The sequence below is a fragment of the Onychomys torridus genome, chromosome 8 (assembly GCF_903995425.1).
Source record: "Onychomys torridus chromosome 8, mOncTor1.1, whole genome shotgun sequence".
Classification (NCBI taxonomy): Eukaryota; Metazoa; Chordata; class Mammalia; order Rodentia; family Cricetidae; genus Onychomys; species Onychomys torridus.
In genome coordinates, this window is record NC_050450.1 from 106060869 (window position 1) to 106074539 (window position 13671).

General features: G+C 48.5%; 1 protein-coding gene across 2 annotated transcripts in view; it reads right to left on the reverse strand.

Moving 5' to 3' along the window:
- The window catches only part of Cyth1 (cytohesin 1), a 91831-nt gene that overhangs the window by 39521 nt on the left and 38639 nt on the right, over positions 1 to 13671 (reverse strand). Inside the window, exon 1 of one of the 2 annotated variants that reach the window (XM_036195573.1) lies at positions 2549 to 3072. The exons of the other annotated variant lie outside the window; for it this stretch is intronic. The gene's annotated coding sequence lies outside the window, so the exon portion shown is untranslated. Of the gene's footprint in view, positions 1 to 2548; positions 3073 to 13671 lie in introns of those variants that run through there. 2 annotated transcript variants of the gene reach the window in all.

Genomic DNA, 13671 nt, shown 5'->3' on the forward strand with positions numbered 1-13671 from the left:
CAGTGGTATGGCTTACACCATGACTGGGGAAGTAATAGCCCTAAGCCCTGTACCTTGTGGTGAGTCAGAAACAGCAGGGAGCGGGAAAGGCAGGAGGGGCTGGCACAGAAGCCAGCAGCTGCAGATTCAGTGACAGTACCAAGTTTCTTATTGATCACAGCTCCCTGGCTTGGAGAGTCTGTTTCCCCTCACTTAGAACTCCCCATTCATGAGGGATGGGGTTGAGGCATTCAGAAAGAATAAGAATGCAACCTACTTTCCAACCACCTTTCGGGTAACAGAAAAAGAGGAAAAACCCAAAGCTCGATGCTCCGGGCTACACAGCAAGCCAGAAATTGTTTCCAGTCCTCGGGATAGTGATCAGGATCCAAGAATGAGGAAAGGTGGACACAGGAAAGGGGTGTGATCTAGTGACACACTTGTTGCCAGCAGTGTGCTGAGTTCCCACCACACCTTTATAGAGTCTGTTAACTTTAGAGAACCAATCCCATTTCTTCCTTCTGAGTCAAAACCTTCGCAATCCTTCTAAAATTTAATACACTATTAGGGGTTTAATGGGAAGAGAATTCTGATGCCACAATAGCCCAGCTGAACCCTGAAGACACTCAGTAAAATGGCCAGTCACAGTATTGTAAGAGTTCTTTACTCAAGGATGCTTGGGTCACACTCATAGAGAGAGTAGTGATGGTTTGGGGAGGTGAGGGTGGGTGAGAAGATCAATAAGGACAGAGTGGCAACCTTTTAGTGTTGAACATTTCTGGGGATGGATACACCACCATTGTTCAGCAATGGTAAGTTTTATGTTATATGGATTTTGCCATAATTAAAAATAAACAGAAATTTTAATGGCAATAGTCTAACCTCTTGATTCCAGTTTAGATCCCTTTTGCTATGATTTGGCCCTTGAAAGGCACCTTGACTCACTACCCTCCTGCAGTATACAAGTTTTAAAGAAATTCACACACACATAGGACCAAAGCCTGTTCAATTCACATGCAGCAAGCATGGACGACCCTTGAGACAGATGTGATGGGCAAACTGCCAATGTGGACATTTATACACTCTAGTTTACATTCTTTCCAGGCAAACCAATCCAGGCCTCTGCTTAGAAGTAGGAGTATTAAAGATTTTATTGCCACATTTTGCATTTTGAGGGAAGACTTTGGTCCGGTTCTCAAAGCTTAGGGATAGCTCCTCTGATGACTACCTTAACAACAGCCTCTGCCTCAGCCTTGCCTGTTGAATTCAGAGTGAACACTGTCCAGGGACAGGAGGGAGGGAGGAGGCCCAGGACCAGCCAGGACTTCACTGACTTCTTTGTGACCTTGGGCAAAACATGACCTCTCCTCTCCCCAGTATTCTTGTGTGTAGACATGGAATAGAAAGGTGTATTTTAAAAGCTCCAAGAACATTCTTATAAAATGAAGATATTTTACTATCATTTAGAGAAGAGAATCAACACAATTTATCCAATAAATCCTAGAACTCAAAACTGAGTTTGCGTGCTGTAAATTTAAGCAGCCCACTGAAGGGAAATGAGGTCAGATTTCAAGGCAGTGACAAGAACTAAGTTATCAAATTTTATCCTATAAATGTAGTTCTATTAAAACACAAGTGACTGTCCTCACAACTGAGAGACCCTTACTCTTTAATACCTGGCAGGGGCAGTGACACAGCCAGGATTCACAGCAGCTTTCTCTATGCAAGACAAAGCTGGGATCCCTTGGAAAGGAAGAGCCTTCTGGATGCTTCTGAGATAGCACTAGGTTCTCAGCTCTTGGACAGCCGGAGAGTCCCTATCCCACCAGGAACCCAGGTTGTGAGGCTCCCCTCCTCTGGGGGTCAAAGGACACTTGTCTTTTGGGGGAAGCACTGTCATTCTGGTGCCTGCCAGCTGCAGCCACCATCACACTGCACAGCTGGGCCACCACACCCCCTGTGCATCCCAAACAGAAGCAGACTGGGGGTTTTCAGAAGTGACTTCTCTGTCACTTTATCTCCTCCCTAAAGATTGTTTGCACACCAGTCCTTTACACAACCTTGACTTTTCCTGCACACAAGAGCCTTTCCTCTGTCTAGCAGCTGGAAAGGACCTGGGGTCAAATCTTACTCTTCTCAGTGTGTATTACTAGAACTTCAGCTGCCCCAAAAAGGAGGGTCCAAAGGCCCTGAGTCAGAACCGCCAAGTGGTGGGCAGATCTAGACAGGAGAGTCTGGCCATGAATTTGCCCCTTGGCTTTCTGCTACCCTATTTTAACCTCATCAAAGCCAGAACTGGGAATTGGTTATTGGCTTGTTCTCAAGTCTCAGGCCAAGAAGAGACAACAACAAATAACTGGATTCCTATCCAGAAGCACTGTGGAAAATCCCTGAGAGGAGAGAGCAGAGAATGGGAATCCAAGGACAGACATGCAGAGTCAGCGGCACACGTCAGCTCCTGCTGCCTGCTGCAGGGTATGGGGTGCAGGGTGGGAGAGGCTGCTTCTAGGTAAAACGGGGGTGAGGGGAGCTGCAGACCCACTCCATGCACCATCCACCAGGATCTTACCGGCAGCGTGTCCCCTCTTCTGTGGCCCTGGTGTCCTGTCAAGCCCTGGGCAGCAACATCAAAGCCTCAGCTGGTTCTCGGTTCTCCATGTCAGAGGCCATGGTGGAGCTGTACAACAATCCCACAGGCCCAGGCTCCCCGGAGCTCTCCCAGCTCTGGGTGCAGGGAGAGCTGGAGCAAGGACAGCATTTGTGTGCCAGCACACAAGGGCAGGGGAGGAGGCGTCCAGAGGAGACAAAAGCCGAATGGCCGAACAGCGGGCGGGAGTGAGCAGAGCCTGGTAGGGAAGGCTGGCGCAGCCCCGGGGATGGGGACGGATGCACGGAGCTGCAGCAGCAGCTGACACTTGTGTGCGGCTCCTCTAGCAGGCTCATTTCCATGAATGTAATCACACCGCCCCTCCTACTACCCTCTTCCTGGCCTCCTGGGGGAGGGGAGGCACTGCTAGCATTTGCTCATAGGCTGTGCTTGCCTTCTTCTTGCCCTTAGAAGCAAAGCTTGATGGCTGCTCTCTCCAGAAAGAGGGTAACTCTTACTTATGATGCCTTCTCAAACAGGAGACCGGATCTGGGTGTCAAACATCTGTTACCCACGTGGCATAACCTCAGTCCATGTGCCAGTCCCACATCAGACCAGCCTGCTCTCCCCTACACACCATCTGGGAGGGTCTTGAGAGGCAGCATTCTACAAGATCCACCCCTGGAGGATCTCCTCCCTCCACCTCCAAGTGGGATTGCTGCAGCCCTTTTATCTTCTGCTGTTTATGGATGCCTGCACCTATGAGTTCTTCACCAGAGATGGGCTGCATGTGCTAAGTGCCCTGGGTAGCAGGGCTAGGCATACTCATTCTGGAATGACTATATAAGATGGCTGGGAGCTGGAGAGATGGCTCAGCAGTTAAGAGCACTGGCTGGTCTTCTGGAGGATCTGGGTTCAATTTTCAGCACCCACATGGCAGCTCACAACTGTCTGTAACTCCAGTTCTGGGGATATAACACCCTCACATAGATATACATGTAGGCAAAACACCAAAGCACATAAAATAAAAATAAAGAAATCATTTTTTTCTTTTAAAAGATGGCTGGTGGCAAGAAACACAGCTACATCCTAAGCACAGGCAATGTCTCTGAGTCTTGAAGGAGTGCAAGCATCACAAGACTACCTATTAGGCAAGACAAGGGGGACTCCAGGGCCCAGGACAAAAATTCCATAGGTCCAGACCTAGCGCTGAAGGGACAAGAAAGAAGGTGTTGACACACCAAGAAGCACTGCTTGAGACTATGAAGGTGGGGGGGGGGGGGGGGGGGGGGGGGGGGGGGGGGGGATTGGGGGGGAGTGGCTACTTAACAAGCAGCCAAATAAGCAAGGAGAAAACAACAACAACAACAGAAAATGCCTCACTGCACTAGACCAGAGCTCTTTATTCTGAGCCCTGAGGCTATTTAGAACATATCACTCAGTGGTGGGGACTCATCCCTGTATGCTTCTGGGATGTGTTGAGGCAACCAGAGGAGACAAAGGCTGAGAAGCCAAAAAGGGCAAAGAGCACTCATGGCCTCTTCCCACTAGATGTTTCCAGACATTGCTGGAGTCCCTGAACAACTCTGGTTAAGAACCATGACCCTTTTAGCCTCCTGCACTAGGGAACCACTAAGGTTACCCCTCCCTCCACAGGCAAACACCCCCACCCCGTGATCTTCAATTTCAGGGTTCAGCTTGACTGGACAGAGAATGTGGACAGAGAATGTGGTCAGAGAATGTGGACAGACATCCTCATCATCATGGCAGTGTCTCCAGACTGGACTCAAACCCTGTGCTCTCCATTCCAACCCATGTCTTCTAAAAAACAGCCACAACAACATGAGTAGTTAGTGCCAAAATGGTAGTACTTGTTTAAAAGAATCCTAAAATCACTTATGAAATGTCTGCCTTAAGCAGCAAGGGCCTACAAGTTTTCTTTTGATTTTTTTGAGACAAGGTTTCTCTGTGTAACAGTCCTAGTTGTCCTGGAACTCACTTTGTAGACCAGGCCGGCCTCGAACTTACAGAGATCCGCCTATCTCTGCCTCCCAAGTGCTGGAATTAAAGGTATGAGCCACCACTGCCTGGCGCCTACAAGTTTTCAACAAAGTGTGGGCAGCATTTTCTAAGGAAAGGGAGAAAGGCTGTGAATCCAGATTGGAGTGGGGTAGGAAAGGAGTATGAGGAGGGGAAACCATAATCAGAATGTATTATAATGAGGAAAAAATTTGACTTTCATAAAATGAAAAACAAGATTATCAGAATGAATAGGAAAAAAAGAGTGTGGGCAGAGAATCCTGCTGGACACAGCCATAGGCTCCTGTCTCTCTGCCTCAGGTCTGGAGATTCTCCCCCCACCCATCCCTGCTCTGCCAGGTCTGATGAGTCCCATTCTTCCTCTTGTTTGCAGGCTCATCCCCACACTTTGAAGGCCCACTTCTTCCAGAGAAACTCTCTGATCATTTGTGCCACCTCCTTGCTTAGCCTGAGGGTATCAGCCATCACCCAATAACATTCAGGTCACAGTGTTTGCATCACACAAGCCATGTCCCCCTCACATACTCTCCTTCAGGTGGTACCCTACACTGAACACATCTGCAGTTCTTCTCATAGTCCCAAGTGTTAAGACCATCTTGTTGAGGTGATAATCTGATTGTCATACAGGTATGCACACACTCTGGGGACTGAAAGACCCAAGCAGATGAATCCTGACCTATCTATAACTTTCCCATGCACTCACCCATAATGTGCAAGGCTCTCATGGCTCTCCCTTATGTGGCCACTTCCAACACACATACTAAGTGGATCTTCTGCTAGCTTTACTCACAGCACATGAACTGCTCACCTTCATCTGGAACCCATGCTAAATGAAACTGATAGCGAAGCCTGTATGAACACAACTCTACACACAAACTGTAAGTTACAGGGAGCCAGTAGACCAGAAGTCAGGGGAAAGGCTGCAAACTGAGCCCCTCCCATACCTAAAGAAAAAATGCTAAAGTAAATCAATATACAACCAAATTTATGAAAGCATAGAAACAGAAAAAAACAAAACAAAACAAAACAAAACTGGAGAAAAACCTGCTTGCAGAACAGGAATCCTGACCAAAAAAAAAATGGAATTTTTTAAGAAATTACTTTCTTAGACTAAGAATTCTACACACCAACAGGGACCTATTAGTGACTATGGAAGATACAAAGTTGGTAAGATAGGGCTCCACCCTTACAAAAAGAAGAATCAGACAGCATATAGTGCGCTATCAAAGTGCTCTAGGCTGGACGTCAGAGAACAGTGGCACACATTAGTCTAAATTGACTCTACACAAGAGCCAAGATTGATGTTGAGCAGCAGAGTTCACCAGGAAGGAAAAAGTGCCCAGGCTGGGGGGTGAGACAGGGGTGGGACAGAAGCGGAAGGGTGGCCCAAGTGGGAAAAGTCTGGAAGGCAAGCTGGAATCGGGCTGGTGACTTTTGACTCCCACTGAGACAGTCGGTCCCACTGTTGCTGAGCTGAGCTGAGGAGCAAAAGCAGCAAGGAGGTGCCGGGGAGAGAAGGGAGAAAAGGCCTGGAGGCCTTCCAGTTCCAGAGGGAAGAACAGGGACGGATGGCTAAAACTCCAAATGTCATGAAGACAAAGAGCTTCCTCACCTAGTGGTGCTGGTGGCTTCAACTGCCACCCTTACTTGATACTTACACTTCAAACACACCAACAACCGCCCCCCCCCCCAACTCCTATCTCAGGCACAGGGATGGCTTCTGACAAGAGTGTATGTGCACCGTCACTGATTTCTTTGGCAGCTTCTGATGAGGAAGGAATGGACCAAGGTACCCTTGGTGGCCCCTCAACTCACTGACAGATGCTCAGCGCTGCCTGCAGGCTCTCTACAAACAAGACATGAAGGAGCACATTGAACACAAAGTCCCTGGCCAGGCATTATCTCAACCTCCTAATCCTGAAGGTTCTGAAATTCTTTATATGTAAAATAGCTTTGTGACTCTTTGGTAAGAATAGAAACAATGAGATGCTTTTTCAAAGAGGCCATCAAGTGCCATCTACTTTTGCTCAACAAGGGTCTGAAAGTTGACAGGGGCATCTCTACCCTCACATGTCTTAGTTGGGTCTCTGTTGCTGTGATACATACCATGACCAAAAGCAACTTGGGAAGAAAAGGGTTAATTTCAGTTTACAGCTTACAGTCCATCATGAGGGGAAGCCAGGCGGGAACTCAAGGCAAGAAGTGACACAGAGGCCATGGAGGCAACACTGCTTAAGGCTTGCTCCTATGGGTTGTTGAGTTTACTTTCTTATAAACCACAGAACCATGCATGCAGGGACACACCGCCCACAGTGGTTCCTCCACATCACTAATGAAGAAAATGTCTCACAGACTTGCCTACCAGTCAATCTGATAGAGACAATTTCTCAGTTGAGGTTTACCCTTTCCAGATGACCTCACACCTGTTGGGGTGACAAAAAACTAAGAGTGCCAGACACCCCGCTCTTCAGAGCTGTCCTTAGTCCTGGCGGCAGCGCTGGAGTCCCAAAGGAACTCAGGAGCAACTGCTGACCCTGGGTGGAGCCCAAGCTTCCTGAGTCCAGAGCACTCAGCTGCTGGCCCCATTCCTGTAGCCACTGCTTCAGGAGGCCAAGGCTGGGGAGCAGCCACAGAGGCCCAGGCCTCTGCTGCAGGTGGCAGAGCAGTGTGTGTGTGTGTGTGTGTGTGTGTGTGTATGCTGGGGGGCAGGATTTCGTCTCTGCCTACCCACAAGTGTTCTCAGGGGCTGCTCTTAGATGGGCCCTCCTGCCCTGTACAGAGGAAGCAGCTGGACAGGAGAGAAACCACAGCAAGGGAGGCCCAAGGGAGCTAGGGAGGAGGGACAGGAAGAAGCAAGGCCTGCGTCTCTGAGATCCAAGGTGGATGTAAGAGTCAGACTGAAGAAGCACAAGAGCTGGAACATTAAAGATGTTCATGTTCCACTACCCAGAAGTGCAAACAAAAGCACCCACCAACTGCCAGAACCCTGTGTGCACATGCTCCCAGAAGTGCAGACAGGCTGCTGCAGCTTTCTGTACCACCTTAAACACACGGGGCTTTCCATCCGAAAATTTGAATCTGCTTCTTAAACTAAATTTTGATACTTTTTAAAAAAGATTGACTGATTTATTATGTATATAGTGTTCTGCCTGCATGTATGCCTACAGGCAGGCCAGAAGGGAGCATCAGATCTCATTACAGATGGTTGTGAGCCACCATGTAGGTGCTGGAAATTGAACCCAGGACCTCTGGAAAAGCAGCCAGTGCTCTTGACCTCTGAGCCATCTCTCCAGCCCCTAAATTCGGATTCTTCATTTGTGTATAAGAATTTCCCCAATGACTACAACATCAAAATTGTAAAAACTACAAATTTTTCAGTACTGTACATGGTGACTAAAGAGCGAGATGTTCTGAAGGTACAGTAGTGACACAGGACAGCATCAGGCAGCACTGTGTCAGATTCCTCCTTATGCATGACATGTGCCTGTTGGATACATGTGAACCCCACACCACCAGCAGCCACCACACAAATGAGGCCTGTGGAGAAGGGCATGCTCTAACTCTTCCTTTGCTACTGTTCTGTACGCCAGGTCCACAGGAAATTCAATCTTTGCTGTTGAGGCTTTCATCAGAGAAAATGAAGAAAAGCCACTGGCTCCTTCGACCAGACAGAGCCTGAGCCCTTCCTATGTGTGGAACATTCTTGTGCACTGGTCCACTATCAGTGACACCCTACTTGGCCCCCTGACGCTGCTGTGGTAGCACCGTGGCCTTTCCTATGGACTTGCTGCTCAGAATCCTGACTCAAAGGAAGACAGAGAAAGGATATCAAGCACTGAGAACAGAGGTGGAAGAGCCACTGACTCTGGAAGGACTCACGGATCTCTCTGGGGCTGTACGTTGAGCTTCCTTGAGTCAGTCCTCCGTAAGGTGTGAAAAACACAGGGCTAAGGCAAAATATGACTTCCTTATTTTCTCAAGAAAGGAAGGGACATGCTGGGTGGGTCCTCCCACAGCAGCCCATCTGCAGGGAGCAGGACTCAACTTCCTGCCCCATAGCTCCCTGCCACACCACATCAGCAGGGCCATCAACTTCTTCCTCGGTTGTTCAGAGGCCTGCTCTCCCAGGAGCCAAGGCAGACTGTTATTTTAGAGCCGACCAGGGATTGGCTAGATAACTGCAAAGGCACTTCTGGCTCTGGAAGTCTGACTGCACAGCTGCTAGGGACACCTGGCTCTGTGCTGGAGCCACACACACTATTCAAGGCTGAAGACCCTGGGAGGGTAGGCAGGAGAAGCAGCATTCCCCGGCGTTCTTCCTAAGACGAAAGTACAGCTGAGCAGGAGACAGACAGACAGATGAGCAGACACCAGAACACTGTGTTCAGTGAAGCTGCTTTTGGAAGGGTGTCAAGGTCCAAAGGGAAAATGAGAGGTGGGAATCCCAGATATTTCCAAGTCTAACTCTCCATCTTTGATGTAGCTAACAGCAAACTTATAGCAACCTCCACCTTCATTTCAATAAGGTTTTATGGGCCCCAGGGTGACTGGCTGAAGACGGACACATGCTGCCTCCAAGGTACTCTGTTCACTCCTCTATGGTACCCAGCTTCGTCCTCACTGACTACTCTGCAAACTTGCAGGACTCTAACACCCCAGACCCAAGCCTGCTTTTCTTCCCACCGATACTGAACTCTTAGAATCTGATTCCACCTTCTGCCTCCCCAAACCTCCTTTCTAACTGGTCCTGGGTGTCTGCAGCTAGCCTAACTTTCATACTCTACACGAGGAAACATGGCAGGTGCAGAAGACCTCAGGCAGGGGGAAAGGCCGACTGTCTTCAGAGGCAGCTAAGCCCTGGCTTCTGTCCCATGTCCTCACTGAGGAGAAAAGGTGAAATGTGGCTGTGCACATTCACAACTGTTGTGCTCCACAGGGAGGCCTGTAAAGCTCAACCAGAGGGAAGCTCTTCAACACTGTCACAGCAGATGGTGACACAAGCTTCTTGCCTTGATGTGTGCTTTGTGCAACATCAAATATACTCCTGCTTAAAAATAAGATGGAATCAGGTGTCACCTTGAGAAGCACCTGAGGTGTTCATCCATAGCATCAAGCACCTTGGGTCTTCCTTCTAATACCTTCCAAGCAGCTTGTCCCAAACCAAGACACAGGTCACCAGGGATGCTGCTGCGAGTCAAGTTAACATCAAGGTGAATTGTTTAGTTGCTACCTGAAAACCTAGTGTTCTACCCAAGAGGTGCTATACGCAACTCTATTTGGTGTGTTTTCTTATAAATAATACTATTTTATACCCTTGTAGTACCTCACAGCTTCAGACATTTTTGAGTCTTTTTTTTTTTTTTTTTTAAACTTGAAAACCAAGCTCAGGTCTGAATTCACCCTGAGGTGAATTGCTCCCGACAGTTCCTCAATGAGGCACAGATCCAACACCAACAGCCCGCCTGGTCCCTGACTGGTCCTTAGCAATTTATTCTCCTACTGAAACCTACAGATTCATTTAGCTAGCATTTGCTGAGCATCTGCCATAAGTGCAGCCTGTGCTTGGAGCTGGGACTTAAATAGCTCCAGACCCAGCCTTGCCAGTGGGGAGAGGCGGGCAAGCCTGTGGCAGCAGGAACTTGGCACAGCATCTGTGCATGCTTAGGACATGCCGAGATGCTACAGAGGGGCCAGCTGGATCCAAGACTCGGTAATCAGTGATTCCAAATGGAGAAGCTGTGGGAATGGTGAACCCCAGGTGATAAAAAAAAAAACCCTTAGGATCATGGGCACACAAGTCAGAGAGCCCGCAAGAGCGCTGAGAGCCTGCTCTGGAGGGCCATGGGTACACATTAAGGAGTCTGGATTCCATACTAAAGAGAGGGTTCAGTGGCAAATCAAGGGGGCCTATACATAAGCAGATAAGCTCAAATAGCTAATCTACTAGAACCAAATCTATGGTGGTTAAGGAAACAGTGCCCAATTAATTAATTATATTGGTAACTTTCACTTAGGCAAATAAACACATGATGCTAGAGAGCAACTGCTTATTTAAGTACAGATAAGAAAGGAGGTAAAGGGTTGGAGAGATGGCTCAGCAGGTTAGAGCACTTGCTGCTCTTCCAGAGAACCTAGGTTTGACCTTTCCCAGCACCCATATGGTGGTGGCTCACAACCATTTATAACTCCAGTTCCAGAGGATCCAATACCCTCTTCAGGCATCCCATGACATCAGGTGCACATGTGCATACATGCAGGCAAAATATTCATGCACATATATAAGTAAATGAATAAATGATAAATAAATAAACGTAAAAAGTAATTTTTAAAGAAGGGTGTGAAAGCAGCACGGCTGATGTGCACAGCGGAAGGACCCCCTTCTGAATGTCTGTCCTCACCACTGAGCAGGCATATACTCGGGACAGCAAATCTGGGGAGGTAGTTTCGTAAGAAGCACCCACTCTCCTCCTCCGGGACCTTAGGGACTTGCCACAGGAAACTCCACTTGTTCTCTTCCTGTTTACACCCATCTAAATGCCATCCTGCTTCTGTGGCTGCCCATCAGGAATCTACTTTAGCAATGGTTAAGAGGGCAATGCTCTTCCCTTTTGTTCCAAATAGGAAACATTAGGAGGGGTTTAGAAATGGGGACACTGGCTTTTCAGGGTTGTTCATTAAAAGCAGAGCTGATCTGATCCCTCAGGCCCTGCCCCTAAAGCTCTGCCCTAAGGCCTGCCTCAGGCATATCACCCCATCCCTGGATTTAGCCCTGCACCCACACTCAGGGCATCTGATGATACACTTTAAAGCCTCCAGGCCAATGGGGAACCCAACCACATATGACTCCACTGGCTCAAAGTGACTACAGCACACTTCCTAGATGGATGTGAGGGTGGGTGAAGTACTAGCAGCCAGTGATCACTGCCGGCCTGGGTAGGCAGTCTCACTCTGATGCTATGATTATTCTAATATTTTATTCTGTGTCCTCCTCTTCGCTCAAAACTATTTGCAGCTCAATACCAGGGCTAATGTGGATTCACTTCTAAAAAAAAAAAAGCTCCCAGTGGGCAGCTGACCCTGGCCTGGTATCCGCTCCCATTACCATCCCCCCCCCAGTCCTCCAATAAAATCCTTCTCACTCAGCAGTTGTACCCACAACAGAGTTTTTCAAGCAGCCTCATGGAAACTGCCCAGGGTGAGCTCTCTTTAGAGGTGAGACTTCAAGTGTGTGCTCAGTAAGCCAGAAGAGGGAAGTGAAAGAGATAACCAGATTCCCTGGAATCGTTCTTGGAGCATGGCCTCACCTCTGTCAGGTTTACATGAAGACCACACGACCACATGACCACACGACCACACGTACCACATGAGCTGCAGCGGGTCACACTCGCCCTCTTTTGCCTCAGGGCTGAGCCAAGGAAAGCACAGCAGGGAGACTGCCCAGAGTTGCAGCTTCTGACTCACAGCCACAGTTGACAGGAGGGCTGGGGGAAGATGAGGGAAATGCAGCAGACACCATGAGACTTCCAACAGTCTCCACCCAGCGAAGAAAGAGGAAGCCTCTCCTTTGGCTACACTTCATTTAGGAAATGCAAGAACCAGTGATGCCGAATGCTGACGGCATAACCCAGTGGATGCCTTTACTTGCCAGCCCAGCTTCACTGTGGTTCACAACTGCTCCTCAGATACAGTGAGCGGTTGGTCCACAAGCAGGAGGCTGCAAGCCACCAAGAGCATCTACTGTTTTGTACAAAGCTCAAAGTAAAACAAAGGCTGGTAGAAGCCTGGATGACTCTTGCCAACTCATTTAGAATCTCATAGTTATTTGCTCCCTCTGCCTCCCTCCCTCTGCCTGAGACACATGACACACCTCTTAATCTTACTCAGCACACTGCAGCTCTTTCAAAGAAACAGAGAAAAACCAGACTCTAACTCACCCTCCACAAAGTCCCAGTAAAGCTGTCCCTGTGGGGACATACAGTTGAGTCCAAAGAGACCCTCAGAACCCAATCCACCCGCCTCAGACCACCTGGGTCTAATCTGGGGCTGGGACTCACCATCCTCCCTTTCTCCTTCCTTAAGAACCATTGTTTGGCTTCTCAGAACAGGACAGGCTGGGCTCTGCCACAAAGGAGAGGCTGCTGCTAACTCACTAGCAAAGTACCCAGAGCAGTTTCCTGGGCCGTGCTTGGGTGGGGCTAGAAACACCTACAGGAGCTGTCCAGCCACTGGGGCAGCTGGGGCTGCTTCTGGACTACCAGAGGAACAGGGACCAATTAGCCTGCAGCTCTGCAGGCGTCACAACACTCTGTCACCACCCAGTTCCTGAAGTCAAGCTCAAGCACTTTCTAGCATGTTACATAGCACTGAGTCACCACACAGCTCAGCAGGGCCCACCCCAGCAAGGGCACAGTAGCTGCGACTTTCCTCTTCACTTCCTCAGTCTTCCCAGGAACACAATCACCTAACCCCGTCATCTCCCAGAGAGGAAGCAGTACGTTAACATCCATAAACAATGACAAAGATGGCAATCACCACCACATGCTAACATGTCCCAGTTAAGAAGCAGAAGTCAGGGCCTAGAGATGAGAAAATCAAGGGCCACACTCCCAATGCGAAGTCAATTTCAACCCCATTCTGATTTCTGCAATCTTAACTGACACTTAACAATCGCCTGTTTATGGGATTCAGACCAATAACTCCATACACAATGTTTAGCTCCGAAATTAGGGTGAGTAATGCATCTCCTTGTCCATTCCGTGTACTGAGGATTTCCAACTCTTTTCATCATGACTGTGGGGCTGGCAAGATAGTCCAGTGGTTAAAGAGTTTGTCACACAGCCTGACGATCACGTTGAACCCCAGAATGCACATAAAGGTGAGAGGAGACAACCAACTTACACAAGCTGTCTTCTGACCGCCACATTCTCATGATGGCATGCATAATGCCCCCCCAGTAAGTAAATGTAAATGCAAATAATAATAATAATAATAATAATAATAATAATAATAATAATAATGAAGCCAAGTGTACTGGAACACACTTTTAGTCCTAACAGAGGCACGCA